Raw genomic sequence first — 19231 nt, 5'->3', positions numbered from 1 at the left:
AATGGAATTATAATGGAATTTTTAATCTGTATGGTTCGTTCTTTCGTTATTCTGTTTCAAAACAAAATAAAAAAAAATAAAAAAAAAAAAAAAAAACTGACTTGTTTTTTCGTTTTTCTGTTTTAAAACCAAAATGGAAAACAGGAAAACAGAAAACCATGTTTTTTCTGTCCTTTTAAAATTTTAAAAATGAAAAAACAAAAAAATTAATAAAAGATTGTGTCAAAATTGTTTGTGTGATATTTTGATATTAAATGTGAACTCTCTATATAGAAAACATCAGAATTGCAGGGAAAATAAAACATTAACAAGGTTTATTCATTTAATTTTTTCAAGTTTGGCGGTCCGGATTAAAACGTTTAACGGGCCGCATGTGGCCCCCGGGCCGTAGTTTTCCCATGCCTGATCTAGCGTTATATCTGCATTTGGACTTTTTGTTAACGTGCCATAAATGGATTGGTCGGGTCATCCATGCATACTGAAAAATAGCACTTTGAAGTGACAAATTTTGTTATTGATAATGTCATTTTGAATTGTAGCTTGTGAACTGACAAATATATAAAAGTGAGACTATTTAAATGTTATTTCTGAACTCCTCTCAGGGCCTTCAAAACAGCTTTTTTGGGCTTGGTTTGGATGCGTATTCCTGTGTTTCTGCAGCCAGGCCCAGGTGAACTCTTGAAAAACAGCTGCTTTTCACACTTCCAGATTTTTTAGACTTGAGGTTGCCGTTTAGTTGCGACACAGCTGACACAGTTTTTCTATACAAGGCCTGCCAAGGCAAAATATCCAATCATAGGAAGGGTCTAATAAGCAAGTTGGCCACTCAAATTTCAGGGGGAGCAGTCCCCACCTCTGGCCACCTGTTGGATCCACCCTTGGAGAATGGTCAGTAAAGGGGCCCTGATTGTCTTGGGGCCCAACTTTTGTGCACTCCTGCCGTACACAGCGCTCTTTAGTCTCCTCCTCCCGCTCAGCCCCGCCCTCCAGGAGTGACTCCGCGCTGGGGAGAGAGAGAGAGAGAGACTCTGCAGACACACACACTCACACACACTCAGCTTTTCTAAGCAGCCCTGCTGGTTCTGTACTAACGGGACAAGTTTAAACCTCCGGGATATCCACCGGTTCCTCGCTTTTTCTCTTCCTCCTTGTGAACACCTCGACCCAGAGTGAGGTGAGTGCAGAAACGTGGACGTGTTGCCAGTTTGGACGGTTTAGCCGCTGAGTGGTTGAAACTAAACGAAGGGTAAAAAGGGGATTTTTCTCAGTGGCAGGCAGGAGGAGGAGGAGGAGAGGCATGTCTGACTCCTGTTCTTCTTGGAGCAGTTGAAGCTAGGTTACTTTTACCGCCTTTTGAGGGTCAGTGAACGCCTCCGAATGCTGCGTTCAAAGCGGGTAAAACGTGGTCTTCAACCGCCGCCGGTGTCGGAGTAAATTCAGCTGCACGGTTTGAGATTAGCAGAGCGGCTTCTACATCCTCTCTGGGATGTTGCCATTACACCACTGTTCAGTTACACACACACATGGCTTTTCCTACATCCGCTACAGCATTTCTGTACCACATACTTTGTCTCCTGGAGTTTTAAACCGTATAAAGCTGCTGTGATTCACTATTTCAGACTTTTATGATCATTTCACTGACTTATTCCTAACTTTTAAAAGCTAAACACGCAGATTACTTCAGTCCTTGTGCTCTGTTTTATGTAAAATGTGTATTTATTAGTGTTTTAGATACATTTGGTGAAATTACATGGATCTTCTAGCGGATAAGTAGAGCTTACGTGTTATTTTTTGTCTCAGTCGATCTTTTCATCGATTATATGATCAGCTGCTTCGTCGGATTTAAAGTCTTCTGAAATGCTCATTCACTTCTCTAGATGTCTAAAACTCAACAATTCTGTCTGAAGTCATACAAAAATGAAATTAAATCAACAAGCCCTAATAAATTAAAGCAATTAAGTCACACTTTTGATTGATAAATGGCTCAGTAATGATCAATGTCACTCCTCTGACTGAAAAACAGTCCAAAAACCAAAAAACATTTAAATTATTTTTGATGTGCTTTTAAAACAAATTTTTACATTTTATTTTCTAGAACCCAAAAGTAGCTGAAAGATTTCAAGTAAACCTAATTTTACAGCCCAGATTGAGGATGGAGGCCAGAAAATTGTTAAAAAACGTGTCTGGATTTGATTGCTCAACTATGAAATATCAAATATGATAATATTAATAATCGAATTGCAAAGTTTTTAGATAGAAAACAGCTTGAAACAGCTATGTATTGCTGGTTGTGAGCATTTCTAGTGTCATTTTTTGTGAAAACTACTCCAGCACTCTATGACAGACTAAGCTCCATCAAAGTTTAATGGGTGTCTTCGAAGCATCCCAACACAAAACTGTCCTATTTACATGCTTCTGCTATGACTACTTTTGCTTTCCTGCTCTGGTGCTCTGCCCTGTGTTCACTCACTTAGAAGGCTGAAAACATCCTCAGCTTTGCTAGTCGCACTTTGCTAGTCTGCCAGATGCACACTTTGTCAAGTTAGCTGTTGTAGCCCTATGCCTGGCTGTGTTGGCCTTTAAATGTTTGATGTGTAGAGACCTCCTCAGCGCTTCCTCCTGCTGTTCCTCTCAGTAGCTTCGCTGGCTGTCAGCTCATGTTGGAAGAAATGAGCTGTCAGAGAGAGACGCTTCAATCTGTCCTTGAGCAAACACACAGACACAGTTACATGTGTAGAAGTATACAAAAGAGGAAGTATGTCTGTGTATGCAAACATTCAAGTATCAGAGAAGATTCCTCAGGTCTGCATGACAAACAAGCATCTAGACTGTTAGTGTGATTACACAAACCTGGAGTTGTGTGCCTAAGGCTTAGCACTAAACTATATGGTGTGTAGTCTAGTGTCAGATTCACTCATGATCTTCTGAAGGGAAACAACTGAAGGATGGAAATCAGAGGCCCAGGATACTTTTGGCATGACATATGGATTTTTTTGCCAACTGCTCTTTGTCAACATCATAATGTAAGTTTTCAGCTCATTCATCCCTCTACAATCAATGTCAATGCAGTAAAGCTGAAAATCTGACCTTTGGTATTTAGCAAGTGCAAGATGATACAAGGTTGAGGGAATTTTAAAAAGCAATCCCAATCCCCACTGTAGTTAGCATACCAGGCCTGTAGTGGGTGCTATAACTGTCTTGTCTAGAAGTGGCTTTTGGTAGATCCTCACCAAAGTAGAGTTGGGTCCATCGTCTGGTGTATCGATGAATGCGAAGTGCAAAAGCGGTGCAACAGATGCATTTTGTTAAAAGACAGTCAGTAGATTCAGCAGATTGAGCAGCACAAGCACAACATGGTAGTCTGTGACGATAACAACAATGGTACAGTTGTATGCGCATACGGGAAGTGGAGCGTGATGTCAGCATTTCCACTGAAAACGCTGGCTCGGTGTTTACATGGCAACGGTGGCAGTAACGTTTCAGAAAAAATCCACTCTGGAGTCCTGTTTTCAAAAGTTTCTGTTTTAGGTCGGCTAAACTGCAGTTTCCGTGCGAAAAAGCGGACGCAACACAACAATACTTTTGCATTTCATACTAAAACTGCTGTCGTGTTAACAGCCCCTAAGAGACAAGTCCAAAGATACGACAGTAAACAGTGAACATTGTCAGCAGCCCTTTTAACAGTGATAAACACAAGTCTGTTGTCAAAGCATGTCGGATTGGTTGGTAGAGTGCTTACACTAGCAGAGCTAGCACCACCAACCTTTGGTCTTCTTTATGTGTCCTCCTTTGATCAACAGGCTAAATCCAACTCTACCTGTGTTTTCTTGATAGTTTATTGCAAATTAGTGCTATATTACAAGATGCCTTCTGTCATTTGTGTTTGTATCCTGGTATGACAGTGCTACATCAGTAGCCCTTGATCAATATAGTCCTGGCTGGTGGCAGGTGGCTGTGCTACAGCTAAAGGGGTTACCACCCCAGACTTTTACAGCATCAATAACATATTTACAGTCTGGTTCAAAAACTACATGCATGCTAAAAAAAAATCTACAATTTTTTGAACAAACTAGTAATGCTGTTGCAGGAAGATGTTTTATTGACAAAACACACATCCCTTGTCAATTTTTCTCTGCATTTTCAGATCATTGGAAGACTCACAGTTTCAAACAGAGTTCCATATCACAGCACTGCAGTGCCTTGTTGCCGTTGTGGTTTGGAGCTGATGTGCACACATAAATACACACACACAGTGCCAAATTAACACTCCACTCCTCCACATTACAGCCAGCAGTCCTTCAGACAATAAATCATTAGTGTGTGTACAGTGTGTTGTCGAAATGAGCTTCTTCTGAGTGTGTGAGTGGGCCGCTGGTGATCTCTGAGGAGCCCCACTGCTCTCCTTCACTGACGAGCCGCCTCCACAACATATTCTCTGTAGTTATGTTTCCTAACTGATGTTTAATTATTCCGACACGGTGATGTGGCTGGGGCTCATAAAATATTGAAACAGGAACGACCCAGGAGGCGCACTGAGAGACACCGGCTCCACTTTATCCTCAAAACGGACTGGGTGCAGCCTGTGACCAACATCAAAGCAAGTCAATGCAGAAACACCACCAACACAAGTTCTTTCATCATATTTCTCTAAAAAAATCCAGTCCCCAGTGGACCTCAGTTTTTCAAGTTTGGGATTGGGAATCTGTTGGTTGACCCCCTGCTGCTAAAGATGTCTCCTCTGAGCCTCGCCTCATACCAGTGTGGTTGTTTACTATCGGAAAGCGATTACACTAGATCAGCGCTCTGATTACAGCTAGCAACCAGGCACTGCCTGCTAATCTGCGCTCCTAATACTGAGACAGGCAAATCTCAGGGCAGCTATCAAGGCTACTTATGGGATCTCTAAAGCCATTGCCCCATTTTTTTCACCTTTTTGTAATCAGTGTTCCCACATTTAGTCATTTGAGTGTCCCCTTTATGTTGAGTACAATATACAGTTTTTGTATTTTGGTTATCTGTCTTGAGTTGTAGGATTAAACCGGTAAAATGGATTTGTTGTTATGTGATCAATACCATCCTGTGTCTGGAGTTTCATCCTAATGAGACTGTGAATAATAACATCACCTCCAGATATATAGTGTTTCTGGTTTGAGTTGATGCTACATTATATGCTGTAAGATTGTAGATTATTCTCCATAATTTTCCTAAACTAGGCTTTCTTTGGTTGTGTGGTGCTTAAGTGATCAGAGGACATGATGGTTGATCCCCTGCTGATGCATTCTGGGGTATCTGAACCCCCTCAGGTGGTTTCTCACTGAGAGGCTAAAACCACATGCAGTTTTGTTTTTCAGGATCAGCTTTAGCATCTCCTGAATCGATCAGTGCTGTATTGTCTGTGCATGTGATTCTCTTTGCTTGCTTGTGCAGCGCTCCTTTTAGACAAATCTGCCTCTTTTTTATGCTTAAGATAAGATGAACTCCAGATAGTCCTCAGATGAGACGGTTAAATTATTTTTTCTAATATAAGATTTATTAGAAGTTCAAAATCATCTAATGCGCACACTTCAAACCTATAATCACGCTTCTCAGCGGACCAGCTCTGATTAATGGATGTGCTGGAGGTAGAGTCAGTTTATACAGTTCATTTAAACAGAATTCAGCTTTAGTGGTTTTTATAAGCAATTTGTGATATAGATCAATGAGACAAAAGCCGACATAACCAAAATGAAACACTCAAATCATTCAACATCCAAGTTAAAAAAAACAGACACTGAGCAGTTGAGGTTATCAAATCAAGGACTTTGTTTAGTCGATTGATTGATTACTCTGTGGATAAAAGCAGTTATACTGACACTGCCTATAGTCTGCTAAATTTTGGTGTGTTGACTGTGCCGTACAGGGCACTTGCAGCTATCACCTTTGGTATACACAGTATAGTAAGAGGCTTTTTTTTGCTAGTTTCACAAAGTGAATCCAACACTTTGCTTTTGTGACACACCACTGTCACATCCAGTCTTGCCTCCAGAATAAAATCCCTCAAGTTTTTAAACATATTTTGAAAAATCTGTTTATATTAACTGTACTTTAAAAATATCAACATAGCACCACATTGTCGCCTTGTCTTATCCTGTACATTTATCTTACACTGGTGCGATCAGTTGATTTCAAAATAAAATTCTACTCTTGTTAAGTTTCCCCTCCATGACACTAAGTTTTGGATTCTTCAGATGGTCAGATTACACAATGTAGTTATGTATAATTTATTTATTTGAAAAATCTTGTGATATTGTCTTTATAAAAGACAGTTTATCAAATATTTTATGGTCCCGCTGGTGGTCATGCTAATTGCATTGCATCATATTATACTGAAACATATGCTGTATTGTTTTTACTGTATCGCACAGTATCCTATCTAATGTATTATATTGTATTATACTGCATCACAGAATATTGTATTGTATCATATATCATACCTAATGTGTCGCATTGCATCGTACTGTGTGGTGTCTTGTTGTGCTGTATCCTGCCATATGATATAGTATAGTATTGTGTCATATTGTAACATATCGTAATGTATTGTATCATACCTTGTTACCTTGCAACTTTCACCCCTGGTTATTGAGAAACTGCTGTTTTATTTATACCACTGAATGAATCAAGGCATTGTGGGTAATGCTATGTGGAAGGCTATAAAATGCCAGCTTTGGATTTTTTTTTTGCTTGGACTTTGGCATTAATCTGATAAAGTACTTTAATTCTTGAGGATTAACCCAGATAAAGCTTCTGTATTTAGTCGTATATTAATCAAACTTCCTGAATTGATTCATTTGCAAACATTTGTCCTGTGACAGTATTTATCATACAATGAATATTGATATCCTTCAATTTAAGGACCAATACATGCTGTATTTTAAAAGGTTGATACATGTATGGATTTTGCGATGACACTCTCCCATGTCAGCATGCACTTAAGCCTTTACAGTGTGTCAAATCCCTGTTGCATCTTCTGTCAAGTACCAGTAGACAGTGTTTAGTGTTCTGTATTCTAGAAGTTAACTTAAGGTATGAAAACGTTTCTATAGGCTTTGACTCTTTGGATTTAATTTCTGGAGAAGTGCTACATATTTCTGTGTTAAAAGCCACACACCTTGTGCACATTGTGTCTCCAGAAGCTGACCTACCAATCAGACCCAGTGAAGTGTTGTGAACAGGAAGTGAGCTCATAGAGTTTGTGGCCTGCACCCTGTGTTCAGGAAGGCATTTGCTGCTTTGGGGGTGGGGGCCCTGTAAAGGATTTTTCCTCACATTGTTTTGGAAAGCACAGTCGGCTTCTTTAGCTTCATATTGTATGAAAGCAAGAGTGTGGATCTTTTTCTGGTACAGTTTAAGCTGAATAAATTCTCTATATGGAGCCTGTGAAATTAATCAGCCTATAAGTAGTCCTGCTTTCGTTCAGCTCCCCTCATGGGCAAAATGTCTCTGAGATTAGACGAACCCAGCTGCTGGACTTCAAAGGCAAAAATCAGACAACATAGAAAGTGTAGCTGAAATAGTCCCTGTATGTGTGTGTGTGTGTGTGTGTGTGTGTGTGTGTGTGTGTGTGTGTGTGTGTGTGTGTGTGTGTGTGTGTGTGTGTGTGTGTGTGCTTTTTGAAGGCTGTGATTTGTGAATTTTCCCTCAGCTGGTTGAGATGAGGCCTTTAATGTCTGCTTTGCGCTGTCTTCCATCTCTGTCTGGTCCTCACTCACTCGTGCTTGGCTGTGCCTGGTCGTGCCAAGGCTGCACTTCAAGTGCGTGTGTATATGTGTATCAGTGTGTGTGTGTGTATGTGTGTGTGAGACAGTCTGTGGTTTGTGCCCTTGGTAGTGTTCCTTGTGTGTAGCTCCTCTGTATGTGCAAGGCACAGCAAAGATCTGTCTTCAAATGACATAATTTTAATATGCACACACACACACATACACTCCACTTACGAATAACCACTAATGTTCCTCTCAATATGGTTTTATAAACTAGTGAGACCTGATGCTCTTCAGCTCTTAGTCCTTCAAAGTGAAAGCAGCTGTTTCTGCTTAAAGGCTGAGCACAAGTTTGTCTGAAAGATTACTTTTAGAATTCCTTAAAGGAGACCGAATGTTTAAAGTTTTTTTGTGTCTAGACATGATGCTAGTGATCTCCCACAGCTGATCTGTAGCAGTGGCGGTGTCGATTAAAGGGGAAGTTAGGTGCTTCTGTCTGACTCTATGGTTGCAGCTTGTGGTTTTCTGTTGTTCTGAATCAGTTTCATGATCAGTTTTCTGCTGACATATTTAAACTACCTTCCTACGCAGGTGACATTTTCTTTTCGGTGTCAGAATGATTAAAAATGTCGAAAGACTTTCTAAGAATAAATGCAACAAGTGTTGAGCCTTTGGTTTGATGCCACAGTTTCTCATGGAATTATTTCTCAACACTTTAGAAAGAGGCTTTGTTGAGTATTTTTTTCTGTTGAAACTTAAGTAACCTTGAGTAGTCCCATTTTCATTTCTTTTTTTCGTCTTCTACCTCTAAAGATGCTGTAGGGAGGATCTGTTTTAATTGGACTGCTTGCCACCCTCTGGCCTGGAGTCGCACATAAAGGTGTGACTTTAAACCGGGCTTGTGTTGGCTTTGAAACCATTTTTGTTGTTTAAGACAACTTTCTACCAGATACAACGTGATGAGGTACGATATTTATTGGTATAGTCAAGTTTTTACTGTATGTCAATAGCCAGCTATATGTAGTGCTACTAGCAGCCCAGTGTTTCAACGTGTCTGTAGGCTAATGTGTCAACAAGCAAACTGTCAGTTCATACAGTGGTTTAGTAGCTGTCAACATGTAGAGCAACTGACAGCCTGGTTCTGTGAGACATGTCAGTAATGTGTAATGTTAGTAAATCCTGGTCATGTCCTGTCAGTCATCTACCAAGCAGAGCTAACGTAACCTCACTTTTCATTTTATTGATAGACACTCAAGTTTGAACAGACCACTGCAGAATAACTGCTGACTGTGGGTTGGATTAATAAAATAGGTGGATTGTTTCTTTCCACTGTTGTAAAGGTTGTTTGGACATTATCACAAACAACCTAGCCCTTTTAGCCTTTTAGCTGTATCACTCACCCGCTTTCTTCTGCTCTTCTGTCCTTTTTCTGTCTGACAGTTAGGCTCCTGTGTCCACCATCACTACAAAAGTGATAGAAGAAATTTTTTTCAAGCAGAGAATAAAATTGATTTGTCAGCTGCCGTGGTGTGGTTGTAGAGACTTAGACGTGCCATAAATCATTTCGGTCCTGCTTGACCTGATCAGGAAGCTAAGAAGTGGCATTTGGATATAACGTATAATGGTGCTGATGATCTCATTTTTAAGTGTGGATTACGTTCAGGCATACATCTGGTAAGGAGACTTTTTCAAGATCACTTTGAAACTCTTCACAGCCCCTTTAAATTCATCTTCAGTTGTTCCAGTTTGTTGTCTGTCTAGTTCTTTTCCAAAGTGGCATGCACACCACATGCTAATCAGGTTTATTTCCTGTCTGATTCACCAAACCTGTCAAAGGTCATTAATGTCCTGGGCCCGTCTGCACATCCAGCCATTACACAAATGGGACCATTAGTCATGACAGTCCAACTGTTATAGAACGGCCAATTTGTTCGTAGCGTTAGCCACATGCACAACTGCCAGAAATTGGCCAATCATCTAATTGCACCATGAGGCAGGTGCATAACATCTGCAGTTTGGGAAACTTCCTACAAAACCTCTACCCAACAAATTTGAATTGTGCAGTCTAACAGGTGTGGTGATCCTGCTGCTAGCGACCCCAATGGTGGGGTCTACTGCCATGAAATTTAAATCGCTGTTGAGGCATTAACCTGGTTAATGCATAGTGCGGCTGATTGTGGACTGATTTTTTTTTTTCACCATTTTTTCAAATGGTCTGTTTTAACCACTGATGGCTGGACGTGGATTCTGGCCATAATGTTTTAATGCTTCCATAGATTATCTTATCAGATTTTCCTGGGGTTTGAGGTATGATTAGAGTTATTTTTCATTCCTGATTTCACTGCTTGTGAGATGATAATGGCCGCACCTGAATTATATATGTTGAAGATGATCAGTATTTGATGGTGATTGTTGTGTAGAGGTCAAAAATGAAGGACAGCTGAGGACACACTCTCTGGGTGTTCACAATAGCCAATCAGAAAGCAAGTTGACTGAAGGAGGAAGCATAACAAACAGCCATGATGAGAATAGTAAATATAAAGCATATAGGTGGAGGGTCTGACTCAACAGCTAGCAAGATTTAGCTTGACAGATGCTATAGCTTTCTGTTCAACGTCTGACTTGTTTTTTTTCTGGGCTGGGATTCCTCAGGAGATTTGACAGAGACTGGTTACAAACTACAACAGTTGACTGCACGCTGTTACCCACACACGTTTTTCTATGGGCATCAGGAGGTTAATAGTTTTGACCCTGGAAGTTTTTGTTTCTTGTGAAATAATTTTGTTTCTGTGTGAAAACTAAACGAATGAAAGCTTCCAAAATGAAACTAGGATGTTTGAAAAAGCTGTGTTAAAATTTCAGCACATGCACCGTTTCCTTTGAACTAGCAGGTTAAATAATCTCCTCTGCTGACACCGAGGCTCAATCTCTTATAACTTCTTCACAAGGGGGAAGATAAAGTTTTTAAATTTCTCTCTCTTGACGGATTTAGACTCTCACTTTCTCACACAGTGGTCCTGACCCATGCACTGCAACACTGAACATGTCCAGACATTACCCAGAGGGTCTTATTAAGACTGAAGGCTGCTCAAAGAGGAACCAAATAGTTCACATCCACTTCACCATTTCAGGGATGATGCTTCATGGCATCAGAGTGTGGCGGTGAAGCCTTGTCCTGCAAACTACGCCAGAAAATACAACATTATTATTAGTTTTGCAGTGGATTATTTTCCTCAGGGTACACAAACTACATACTTCTGAATAGGCCTGTCACGATAACAAATTTTGCTAGACGATAACTTTCCAAAATATTATTGCTGATAAACAATATTATTGCTGATAAACAATATTATTGTCAATATTATTTAGATTTTTTTTCCATTTTTTCATTGATGTAATTATGATAAATGGGATAATAAAGTGAGTACACCATATCAAAAGCAAGAAACTTTAATTTCTTTAGAGTATTTAACTGTAATGAAAAGGTCAGGATCTTTTTAAATGAAATAAATTAAACAAAAAATATAATAAATTTAACAAACAAGAAAGAGAAAAAAATACAATGCAAATGAAATGGACTCTCTTTTAGAAAAAAATACATGTCAATGAAAATAATTAATACTAATCTAAAACAATAAAACATAGACCCCGTCTCTAAAGAAAAAATGAAACGCCAAAAAAAAAAACTAAAAACTATAGCCTAAATAAAAGGGAGTTTATACAGTTCCTGAATTGTTTGTAACATGTCCTTTTTCCCAGTCAATCCGTACTGTCTGTCAAACATTTTTAACATTTCTGGCTTTCAACCGTATTGAAGGGCTGCATTTCTTTGGCAATGTAGCTGTCTTTGAGCGCCCACCATTTGGCGCTTTTATTTCTATTTACTTTGCTGACCAAAAGCCTCAGTAAGAGCGGATTGTTAAAGAACAAGTCTCCGCTGCACCTCCCCTTCTTCTTCTTCGTCGCCACTATTTTCAAACAAATGCGACATATCAGCTTGTTGGTGTTCATGAGCTCACACTTTGTTCATTCTGATAAAAAACAAAATATTCCCACACTGGGACTGTGGCAGGCAGCTTAAGAACCGTATCTTTTGTGCCATCACTCATATTAGTGTGTGTTTCCTCCTTACCCCTCAGGACGCTCGCTTCAGCTCTCTCCGTGTGTACGCGCGAGTAGCCCCGTCTTCACCCCAAAGATCGCATTTTTGACAGATGCTCACTACGCTATAAATCTGCAAAATCCGTTATAGAACCTATACACCCTGATGTCAGGAAAGATAGTCGTAGTGAGCCATCTTCTCATTCAGCCTCTTTGGTCAAAAGAGAGGAGAAAAACAAATATGCATGCACGTGTCAGTTTATGGAGGCTGGCAAACTTACCGAGGATGTTTTTATTTATCGTTGGGTTAATCGATTTATTGATTATCGTGACAGGCCTACTTCTGAAACTGATTTCTTAACGTGTTCAAATGGTTAGTTTAAGTTCTTCAGTTCAAGCATACTGTACTGATTCGTCATTGAAGTAAACTGGCAGCATCAATGTAAGTTCAGATTTCATTTGACTTTAAAAGGTTTTTACAGTCATTTTTTAATCTTTAGTTATCAGTATTTTCTTTTTGTGAATTTTTTTATGTAACCGTTCTTTTTTTACATGAACTTTACCTGGAGTGACGCATAAGCCCGCTCAGCTTACGCTCCTTGAGAATCTCCACAAACTGTTCTGCAGGAGGAACAGACTGTGGGGATCAACTGTTCCCTCGTCTCTCTCCTCGGATTCTCTGACACTAACAAACCCGGGCGGATCTTTGTTTTTGTCGTGCAGTTGTAAAATAGCTCTTACTCTCCTGATGCCTGGAGATAACTTGGACAGTGCAGGCTCACTGTGCACCCATCTCGCTGTAGTAGTGGATTAGAGGTGACACTGACTGCAGGCTGGCTGAGTCTAAGCCGTGTTTACTCTGACTGGATCTTAGCCGGGGACTCAAACCATCATTAGGCAGTGAAATGACTCAACTGGTGGACAGAGCTGCAGACACAGAGAGCAGGAGAGCAGACTGAAAAGAGTGGGAGGAAGAGTTCATCAAAGACAGAACAGAGGATATTTCTGAATTTGCTGGAGATACTGTGAACTGGATGAGTTCAGCCAGAGGGGGTAGTTAGAAACCCGGAGGCAAGGGCGTACTGTGGTCAAACCCTTTTATAAATAAACAGACAGATCGGTTGAAAATAAACATGAACCGTTCCGTGTCAGTGTGGAGCAGATGGACGAGTAAACCCCACCCAGAAGCGGGACAGGACAGCAGGCTAAACACAGGCTGCTGCTGCTGTGCTGAGAGGCTGCTGGCCAAGTTTCCCCCGCGCTGAGGTTAAGGCCTGTCGTAAAACCATGTACACAAACCAGGTCACACATGTGCTTCTCTCTGAATCTTGTTATGACATCTACAAACCAAGTGAAATCCCACATCCGCTCCAGACAATTTCGAGAAAATGTCAGAAGGTTCATGTCCTAAGTTTTCCAGATTTGTGCACTTTCCTGTGGAACATTGACTATATCTGACAACTCAGAATACTGTGGAGGCGAATAAGGTTATAGGGATTTCAGTATGTAAAATTAAGAGTGAATATATAAAATCAAGAATATGGTTGTTGAATATTTGTATTACACAACATGTCTGTACCCATTTAAAAACTATATGTTTAGTTTAGGTGTGGAGTGAAGGTGTACAGTACAGTACAGGGAAGCAGTAAAGAGAAGCAGCAGTGAAGCAGCTAAACAAACATCAGTGATATCACCCCAGTTATTCACCCGCACCAAATGACCCAGGCTGTTTTCTCATTGGCTCACACAAGGCGTGTTGACATTTTTAAACTGGTTATGTCTTTGTGGCTACAGATTTTTAGTTTCGACCGTGTCAGGAAATGCCTTCCCATAAAGTCAGCTACACAGATCTGACCATTTGTATTCACACATCATGTGCTCCACATGAAGAGTGTTAGGAATTATTTTTATGAGTGCCGTACGCGTGAAAAAGGCCCTGTTATCTCTTCCAAACCAGCACCCGGCTCTGCTGATGTAACTAAAAGCAATTAGCTCATGGTGAGCTGGTAAAAGAAAAAAACTTCAATTTCTATACAAAAGCACCAAATGAATGAAAAAGCAGCCAAACGAAGACAGGGTCCACATGCTCACATAGCTAAAAAGCAGAAGGAGAGGAATAATTAAAGAGGTTTACGAACATGGCAGAGCATGAATCTTTGCAGCATGGTGTCGGCAGGGGAGAAAAGGTGAATAATATTCCTTTAAAGTTCACCTAATGGACTGTAAAACAGGAATACAGATGAGTGAGTCGAGAAGAGGAGGCTTAAACTTCTTACACACAGAGAATCTGCAATGTAGCTGGGGAAATTTGATATTCACATTAGTTCCTTTACTGGGCTGTCTTTGACTGCGCAATGTCTCTGTGTTGAATAGATTAAGCAACATAAATAAAAAAGATGGTATGCGACTTGTCAGAGAAAGGAATGTACGATGTTAAAGGTAGAATTTTGATGCACTAATAGCTTACAGGTGACACTCTGTAGTAGAGGAGTCCAGGTGCTGAACTGAACCTGATTACAGTTGTACCTTGCCACCTGTTGGTTACATTTGGTGCATCATGAAACAAAAAAGGACTAAGCGTTGGGAACTGTTGAGACAATGTTTCACTTTCAAACCTCCAGAAATTGGTCACAACTTTCTTAAATTGTGCTGCTGGCATCGAAATTCAAATGAGCATTTACTTTTAACTAATTGGTAAAAACTCCTCAGTTTCCTTTCATTTTCATAAGTTTTCTCTGTACTACTTTCAACAAAGTATAGGCTTTAAATGATTTACAAAACATCAGAATGTTTTGTCCTTAACATTCAATTTGGTGTTAGAATTGCGCCGGCAATTTGTTTTCTTTAAATAAATTCAAAGTACTTGTTTTGCCTGCTGTTCAGTCAAAACAAGAAACATGATGTCACGTTTTTTTAATATTCTGTCACTTTCTGAGCCAAAGGATTTGTTAATTAATGAAGAAAACTGTCTGTTTCTTTATTAAACATGAAATGATTTAGTGAGAAACAGTGATTTTAAACACTACTTTTATGTGATTGCAAGAGAGTCTTTTTTTAGTCTCATATCATTGGCACACTTACGCAACATCAAACCAGCATAGAAGCAAACCTACATTTCTTCTTGCATGCCTTGCCTGGGGCTTCTTTGCTCTCCACTGAGCTGTGAAAGAAGACTCATGGTAATCTTACAAGGTCTTCCACTATGAAATTAGAAGTATCTGACATGAAAAATGCAGCTTCTGTTGCCACATCAAAGAAAAACATGGAATAAAACAGATACAGGTCATGATGCAAATTGGAAAGTGGTTAAGACTCTCCAACGCATCAAAACAGTTTAAGTGATGAAGTTGAAATGGTAAAAAAAGGGTTCTTGTGTTGGCAGTGATGTGGTGATGTTAAATCCTCTGACTTAATAGAAAATATTCTGACCTCATGTCCTGCCTGAAGTGTGTTTCTGATTGGTACATTGCTAGATTAAAACCACAAAAAATGTGAGTTGTATTTATATTTATATTACATGCCTCTACAGCAGATAAGACTTTTCCTGTGAGAATCCTCTGACTGTACAAGCAGAGATAAACATAAGCTAACAGGATGTCCAGTATGAGTGCTCTAAATCCTTTAGTTTACACACAGGCGGCTGAGGCTAAGGCCTCCCTCTGACCTGTTATTGACACCATGTTGGTCCTGGTCGGGGATGGAAACTGAGTCCATATGCTTGAGTTTTTGAGGTGTAGCTTTGTGTCTCCCCCGAAATCCCTCATCTTGTAGTCCAATAGGTATAAATTACTTAACAAAAAATACTAGACGGTTACACTGTGTGATGGAACAAATGAATCATGTTTAAGTTTATGTTGACTGGGTGGAGGAAGGGGCTACGCCTTCTGAGATGATACAGCTAAAGTGCACGGGGCGCCACAATTTAACGGCTGAGCTAAACCAACGCCCACATGAGTATCTACGGACTGATCCAAGAATGAAGCTCCTGTCATTCTTTAATCAAGGTAAGTCAACAACAGAGTCATACGATACCCCTGATATGGGCATTAGAGGCAGCTCAGCTTGCAGCCCCCTGATGAAACAATCTGTTTCTGCCAAGTCTCACAAAGACTTTTAAACGGAGACTGCTTTATTTTGCGTTTATATATATATATATATATATATATATATATATATATATATATATATATATATATATATATATATATATATATATATATATATATATATATATATTGCTGACTGAATCTGTATTTTTTGGACCACATCTTTGTGGATAAGAAAAGCCCTTGTAAACATTTTGCTAGTGCAGCTTGGCTCTCAGCCCCTCCAAACATTTTCCATTCCAAGACTATTTTTTACGCCTCAAAGTAAAATATTCAGGGACCTTGTTTTCTTCTTTTAAAGGGAAGTTAATAGACCTCTGATAAAAAGTTTGTGAAAGATAGAAACCGAAAGAACTCTCACTGAAATAAGTGACGCTCACAAACATATACTGAGCTGAGGCTATGGCAGCTCAGCCTGCAGCCGCCCCAGAGATGCTGGGCCCATTATAGAGCACATTTAGGAGAGTGGATGCTCATGTGAAACTACTTTACCCAGTGCAGGATATTTTTGCAGTTTTAATTGTTTTTTAGGGGTAACATTTGATGATTTATCACCACTGATTTGTAAATTATCTTTCAATATCCATACCCAGAAACACACTCCTGCACGTAAGCTTGACAGCGTACAGAACCAGGCATAGCACAGCAGGTAACTTCACAATTGAGCTTTCCTCCATTTATTTGTATAATTTTCCACATTTTCAATTTCATTTCTCACTTATGTACCTCCTTTTTGTTCTCACAGAACTGAAAGACTATTCTGCCCGTCTATGATTCAGCGTCCACGCAACCACAAAATCGCTAAGTGAAGGTGTCAGATCATTTCTGCGGTTGTGTTTGTACCAGTTTAGCTGCGGTGTTGAATGCGAGTCTGAGTAATGATTGCTGACATCTCCGTGTGTCCGTACACAGGGCTGTCTGGGGAAAATGGAGTACTACAATGCCCTGGCTTGTTTTGGATTTTGTGGTTCTTACATTGGAGTAAATTTAGCATCATTTTGCTGTGGTGCTTGCTTTAAACAAGTGAACAAGAAGAAACTGGAGGGAAAGATAGACGCCTCAGACCGGACCAACAGCTGGCTGTAAGAAGCAGAGCAAAGCTGAAACATGCCATGACGTCAGACAACAGATTTTGTTTGCAGTAGGGTCAGAGCAGCTTCTCTAAATAATTAAGTAGCTTCGTTAGAGTTGGCTTAGTTATCAGTCACACAGTAACAGACAAGCTGCTGCAACCAGGTTAGCTTATTGAATTCTTTCAACCTTTTTAAGGTAGTTCTGACTCTTTTGAGTCCTTTACTTGCTTCATTAGACACATTTTAGTTAATTCTTGTCTTACTCCTAAAATGAGTCTGTGGAGCCTCCTTTCTTACACCTTTACCTTAAAGAAGCTGAAAGCAGGCCCCCCTTTTACATGTTTGACTTATATGAAACACTGGAGCTGGCCCTGCAGTGTAGCCTTGACCCAGCTGTGCCAGGCTGAATAAGGTTAGTATTATATTGTGGTAGGTCGGGCCTGCAGTGTCACTTTTACTTTGCAAATGTTGGTCAGTGGGCCCTGCAAAGGATAACACAATATTTCTGGCTTCAGTGCATTAAGTAAACAGCTTATGCGCGCATAAACTAAAGTGACGTGTGATTAGAAGCTAAGACTAAAACAAAAACAAAAACTAAGGTCTAGAAACTGCAGCCACCTTATAACTGCTAATGCTTCTGAGTTCAGTGTGGCATGCAGCTGGCCAGTTGTAGCATCCTCTAACACCCCAGCACCTCGCCTCAGTCGATACGCAGCCTCCTGTCTAACACCGCCCTGGTTCATTACGACAGGGGAGACAATGACCCAGAATCAAGTTGACCTAAGTGCTTTAAATCAAGGCTCCACCGGAGGAAATAAATTCTCTCCCCACCAGCACACCCAGAGCCAACTAGGACAAGTAATCCAGACAGAATAAAAACGTCCTCTTAGAGGACACAGAGGGAGAAAAGGATGGAGGAGTGAGGATGTAACAGACTTGGAAAGAAAGGAAAAGTACAGAGGGTGAGAGGAGCTGGGGTGTGACTGTAAATAGATGAAGAAGTGCTGCAACATCAGGCTCTCTGACAAAAGGCAGAAAATCTCATGGGACACAGATTGGAGAGGTTCCTTAGAGGGTAAACAACACTACTGTTAGCTAAATACAACACGTTTATTCTTCCATTCAAATATTTATTTAGAGTTGCATTTCCAAAATAACGTACCGCAGTTGGAATTCAAATTTTGCAACATCTGTATTGTTATTGCTCAGCACATATTGTTCTTTAAACCATAACACCACAAACTTTCAGACTCATAGAGTATATTCATGTAGGACTGCTTTACTTCTTGGGGGCCATGTGATGCCTCAGAGAAGTCCAAAACAAGAGAAAGAAGTGGACCTTGAGCTTTATGAGCTAGGATTGTTTAGCCAGCTGTTGTTTCCAAAGTGAAGAAAGAACAATGATGGAATAATCTCCATCTTAAGGTGGTTAAATTAAGGCCATTTTGGGATTAAACAAACAAATAAAAGTGTGTTTATTAGAGAGCTTTAAAGGTGCTTTAAGGATTTATGACCTTTGGACTGAGCTAGTCTTAAGGCTTTTCTCTTACCCTGCTGTGGTGTCAAATTAACAGAAAAGAAAGGAGAGAGGAATCAGTTTCACTTTATAAGACAGAAAAGAGTTTTTTAAACTATTGGGATGGTCTCTTAGTGTTAAGAGACTTGAGCTTAAAAAACAGCATGAATTCTTCAAAGTAAGGCATCAAAGGAGTTGATGCTGCCAAACGTTAGGGCCTGTGTCCATTAATTTGTTTGTTGAGCTGGCAGCGCCCATGACCCAAATTTTAGGGCACTTCTCCCTCCAGTGATGGGTCATCTGCTTCCCTCAGTAGTGACAATTTAAAGTCTTTTCTAAATTGCTTATTCAGTGGAGTTGTAGAAAGAAAACACAAAAAACACTTTGAGGAAGTTGTGTTGTTGAATTAGCAGCATTTCAAGACCTGAAAGATATACTCTTTGAAAAATGAGTGTCGCTAGTTTACCCTTCATACAAAGCTCCATTGTCCACCATTGTCAATACCAGGACAGAGCCGGAAGTCCTTCTGCTTGATTTCGGTTGGTCAAGGATGTAGCTGTGACATTGATGAGAACTATGGTGTCCCAAAGGTTGAGCTAATTACAACTGAGACCGATGTGAGTGTAATAATAATAAAACCTGCTGACCCTGTGGCATTGAAAAGGTCACTGCACTGTATTGGTTTTGAATCAAACAGAG

At 40.0% G+C, this 19231-nt stretch overlaps 1 protein-coding gene across 1 annotated transcript in view; it reads left to right on the top strand.

Annotated features, from left to right (window-relative positions):
• The first annotated feature begins 1014 nt into the window (after window positions 1-1014).
• ppp1r16b (protein phosphatase 1, regulatory subunit 16B) overlaps window positions 1015-19231 on the top strand; it is a 120938-nt gene continuing 102721 nt past the window's right edge. Inside the window, exon 1 of the mRNA XM_074674953.1 lies at window positions 1015-1174. The gene's annotated coding sequence lies outside the window, so the exon portion shown is untranslated. The remainder of the gene's footprint in view (window positions 1175-19231) is intronic.

The sequence above is a fragment of the Halichoeres trimaculatus genome, unplaced genomic scaffold (assembly GCF_033239565.1).
Source record: "Halichoeres trimaculatus isolate MK-OKI-2021-1 unplaced genomic scaffold, fHalTri1.1 fHalTri1_scaffold_1, whole genome shotgun sequence".
NCBI lineage: Eukaryota > Metazoa > Chordata > Actinopteri > Labriformes > Labridae > Halichoeres > Halichoeres trimaculatus.
Note: the sequence above shows the minus strand (reverse complement) of the source record. Positions and strands in the feature narration are given on the sequence as shown.